Below are 5,159 nucleotides of genomic sequence, written 5' to 3'. Positions count from 1 at the left end.
AAGAAGAGCCATATTTTTTTTTAGTTTTGTAAGTTACATTCGTTTAATAATCACCCGTCAACTTTTTTTTCCCTAAAGCGATCTAAAAAAAAATTATTGTCATTTTTGAAAATATCCCTAGACTTTTCCGATGTGTGTATATATATATATATATATATATATATATATATATATATATATATATATATATATATATATAGAGAGAGAGAGAGAGAGAGGTAGTCTTTGCTGACTAGTTACGAACAATTCCTTGGAGTTATTTGGGATAGCAGCGAAGCGCAAGTGTACTCTTATAACATTATATTTCCAATATTTCGACAATGGTTATTGTCATCATCAGGGAGCTAAGATGATAGATTTTGAATTAATACAGAACTAAGTTAACAGACGGATACTTACAATGTTAGTGAGATTGGTCGCATGTGAGTTGAGTTAAAATTAAAATATGAAAGTTGTGATCATGATAAAAACACATAACAACTGTAAAATTACAAGACATATGAAGTAAGTGAAAGCTACAAATATAAAAGTTAAATGAGGAATATTCATAAAATGTTTTTTTTTAAAATTTGAGAAAGAACGTGGTGATCTTAGGTTAGAAACACATCACTTGTCAATTTATTAAATTTTGAAGAAGAAGTAGACTTGGCATTTGCCGCTGGTGCAATTAATCAAAGAGTTACAGTTGCCTCCAGAAGAAAGAGTTTTGTTGTAAAATTTTTGTTAATAAGTTGATAAATGAATTTAAGTAATGTCAAATGAGTTGTCTTTGAAGGAATTCCAATTTTTGTCTATAAAAAGTAAATAGGAATATATTTCACTTAAATGTTGTAAGTCTGTTTTTTTATTCAGACAATTTTGTGATTGCGAAATGTAAGTCATTTCGAGGAATAATCTTTTAGAAACATTCCTCTCTTTGGTCAAAATTTTTACTGAGTTAAAGTCCATTACATGTCCATTATTGTAAACATGTTCACTAAGGGCACACCTTTCTGGATGAAGTCTACAGTCACTTTTGTGTGCAGAAATTCTGTCTTTTAATAATCTGGCAGTCTGACCAATGTATTCAGCACTGCAACTTGTACAAGGGATACTATAAACCACTTGAGATTGAAATTTTTTCGGGATTTTATCTTTTAAGTTTGAAAAAAGGGAATTAATTGTTAAAATAAAAAATTGCACACAAACCTATTTTAACAATTAATTCCCTTTTTTCAAACTTAAAAGATAAAATCCCGAAAAAATTTCAATCTCAAGTGGTTTATAGTATCCCTTGTACAAGTTGCAGTGCTGAATACATTGGTCAGACTGCCAGATTATTAAAAGACAGAATTTCTGCACACAAAAGTGACTGTAGACTTCATCCAGAAAGGTGTGCCCTTAGTGAACATGTTTACAATAATGGACATGTAATGGACTTTAACTCAGTAAAAATTTTGACCAAAGAGAGGAATGTTTCTAAAAGATTATTCCTTGAAATGACTTACATTTCGCAATCACAAAATTGTCTGAATAAAAAAACAGACTTACAACATTTAAGTATATATATATATATATGTATATATATATGTATATAATATATATATATATATATATATATATATATATATATATATATATATATATATATATACATATATATATATATATATATATATATATATATATATATATATATATATATATATATATATATATATATATATATATATATATATATATATATATATATATATATATGGTAAAATGGATTAACAGGGTCTCTCAGTCAAAAAATCAAAAATCAAACTCTGCTTTACTTTGCCAAGCTTTCGCTTCTAATGGGAAGCTTCTTCAGGGCCTATAATTTAATGATTTTTGAATATTTTCGCCTTTGAATAATATTACAAATCATACTTACAGTAAAAATGAGTGAAAAACAATAAATTGAAGATAGAATTGACATAAAAGTTAACATGTATACGATTTTTTTTTTTTGTGGGTTTGACAAATGTCATACCTTCACATAAATGTCATTTTTCAATGGGTATGATGATTTGATAATTTTTTTACTGTAATGAAAGAGTTATTGATTGATACATCTTTCATTATTATTATGTTTTTGATGTAGTTCTAGTAAATTACTATATATACTGCTGAGATTATCAATGTCAGTTTTCTTATTCATACAATCAGAAGACTTATTAATTTCCACCATTTCAAGAAAAAGGCGTTTGGAAATATTTTTTTTCTGTATGTAAAACTTTGATATTAGAGAAATTTGGTTTATGACCTGTTTCTATAGAGTGTTGTGCTAATGCACATGATTTTTTATTGAGCTTTATATCACTTTTATGTGAAGTTATTCTATTATTAAGAATTCTAGATGTTGTTCCAATATAATTCAAGTTACAATTATTACAAGGAATGTTATAAATCACATTTGACTTTTTTGTTGTATCAGTTTTATCTTTCAATTTAGTATTCAAATTCTTTATAGTTTTAATATTTTTTTGGCATATTTTGATATTTTGTTCATTATGAAAAAGTTTTATGATATTTGAAGATAAATTTCCAAGGTTAGGTATAGATTTATAAGAAATATTGATAGGTGAACTATCATTACATACATTTCTGTTAATTACATCAGAATTTGTATTACTGCCAGTATTGAAAATTATTTTATTAAGAAGTTTTCTGGGATAAGAATTATCGATCAGTATGTCTCTAAGAAGTCTGAGATTTTTTTGCTTGAGGGAAGGGTGTACTAATTTTTCTATTCTTTTTTTCAAACAGAGTATTAAATTAATTTTAACTGATTTTTTGTGAAAGGAATAGTAATTGATATATCTTCCTGAATTAGTAGGTTTGACATACCAATCTGTAATCAAGGAATTATCAGTTTTACGAATAACTCTTGTATCAAGAAAAGGAAGGGTCTGATTATTTTCTATTTCGATAGTGAATTGTAACTTCTTATCATATCTATTGACAACATCAAGAATTTCATTAGATTTGTCATAAGGTATTGCACAGATGACATCGTCAACATATTTCTTTAAAAAGGGAATTTCAAAACTCAATTTGGGAAGTATGTTTTCGAAAAGATCGTCCATTACGTATTGAGCTATAATAGGAGAAATAGTAGCTCCCATTGGTGTACCAAGAATTTGTTTATAGTATTTACCTTCGAAAGAGAAATAACTTGAGTTGAAGATAAACCAAATTTCTCTAATATCAAAGTTTTACATACAGAAAAAAATATTTCCAAACGCCTTTTTCTTGAAATGGTGGAAATTAATAATACATCAAAAACATAATAATAACGAAAGATGTATCAATCAATAACTCTTCCATTACAGTAAAAAAATTATCAAATCATCATACCCATTGAAAAATGACATTTATGTGAAGGTATGACATTTGTCAAACCCACAAAAAAAAAAAATCGTATACATGTTAACTTTTATGTCAATTCTATCTTCAATTTATTATTTTTCACTCATTTTTACTGTAAGTATGATTTGTAATATTATTCAAAGGCGAAAATATTCAAAAATCATTAAATTATAGGCCCTGAAGAAGCTTCCCATTAGAAGCGAAAGCTTGGCAAAGTAAAGCAGAGTTTGATTTTTGATTTTTTGACTGAGAGACCCTGTTAATCCATTTTACCATACATTTCTCCAGTCGCTATATATATATATATATATATATATATATATATATATATATATATATATATATATATATATATATATATATATATATATATATATATATATATATATATATATGGTTCATGGCTCATGGTTCGGGAGCTACAAATTATTTGATTTGAAAACGAGCCACTCTAAATAACTTTTGGAGAAGCGATTTTCAGGTTAAATAAAAAAACAGGTCAACAATAATACAGGAGGTCACATTTTGAAACATTCATTCTAAAGACAAATATGGGAGCAATGAATCAGAAAAACAGAATTTTTATTAATTCTTGAATCAAAATTTGATGACTGGACAATGGGATGAAAAAAAATTTCGATAGTAAATTTCGAGCTTCCATTGCCGCCCTCACATGGTTGAGATTCTCGAGAGTTATTGCCTGCAATGCCTCATAATATTCTCTCTCAACTCTTCTAATGTTGTTGATTCTGTCTCATACACTTCAGACTTAAATTACTCCATGGAAAGAAATCTATAGTAGTGAAATTCGGAGACCTTGGTGGCCATTACGAAGGATCACTTCTGCCAATCCAGCGACCACAAAAAAGACCATCCAAAAATTGTCGCACTGGAGCTAAATAATGAGGAGGTGCACCAGCCTGCTGAAAAACTATTGAGTTTTCGAATAAATTTATATCCTCCTAAATTGCCCTATTGATGGACGGTATTATTCGATTCTCCAAAATATCCAAATATTCATCACTAGTCATATTATCATCGATAAAAAAAGGTCCTATGATGTATGTGGTCACCTAAAATTCCTGCCCAAACATTCAGTTTTTGAGGTCGTTGGGTATGAACTTGGCGGTATAAATAATGATTCGTATCACTCCAATATCGACAATTTTGTCGATTCACCTCTCCATTCATACTGAACGTACTTACATTATTCCGATAAACAAATTTTATACAAGAAATTATGATTCAGTGAGACTTACACAAAACTCGATACGTCTATCGAAATCATCTTCGTTCAATTCATGGACTAGTCTAAATTTGTCTAATTTGTACTCATGAAGAATCCTGTAAACATTTGTACGACTGATTCCTGATTCTCGAGATAACTTAGTAAGAGATTGCGAATCCAATTCAACGTGCCCTAAAGCTGCAGTACACGGGCACGTGATTTCTCAATCACGATTTGATAGAGACGTAAAGCACCAGCCCTTCGAGTGATTTTCATTAGTGATTTGCCGTGTTTAATTTTTTTGATCCACCCCGTATAACGTTATTAAATTCAGAGGGTTTTTCCGTTCAGAGTTTTTTATTTCCTTGATAACTCGACTGAAGCGTTTCAGTGTCACTGTTGTCCCTTCTACGCTGTCGTAACCCGTCTATTCACCGCAAGAAGCACCGAAGAAAGCGACGAAGCGCTGGAGGAATTCACAATTTCACCGGCCATCTACAGCCTTGTGCCTTGGCCTTATGTTGAGCAACGACACCCTCGTGCAGGTGAAAGT

General features: G+C 29.3%; 1 long non-coding RNA gene across 1 annotated transcript; it reads right to left on the bottom strand.

The window, feature by feature from the left end:
- Positions 1-285: 285 nt before the first annotated feature.
- LOC141487493 (uncharacterized) lies at positions 286-877 on the bottom strand. The gene is made up of 2 exons (XR_012468410.1): positions 400-877; positions 286-344 (listed from the first exon to the last, which is right to left on the bottom strand). It is a non-coding gene; the product is annotated as an uncharacterized lncRNA (long non-coding RNA).
- Between the last annotated feature and the right edge of the window lie 4,282 nt (positions 878-5,159).

Source organism: Leptinotarsa decemlineata, unplaced genomic scaffold (genome assembly GCF_025532065.1).
Source record: "Leptinotarsa decemlineata unplaced genomic scaffold, Ldec_3_MD MMD2_P_RNA_scaffold_2, whole genome shotgun sequence".
NCBI lineage: Eukaryota > Metazoa > Arthropoda > Insecta > Coleoptera > Chrysomelidae > Leptinotarsa > Leptinotarsa decemlineata.
The sequence above is the reverse complement of the archived record's forward strand: the minus strand, read 5'-3'. Positions and strand labels throughout refer to the sequence as shown.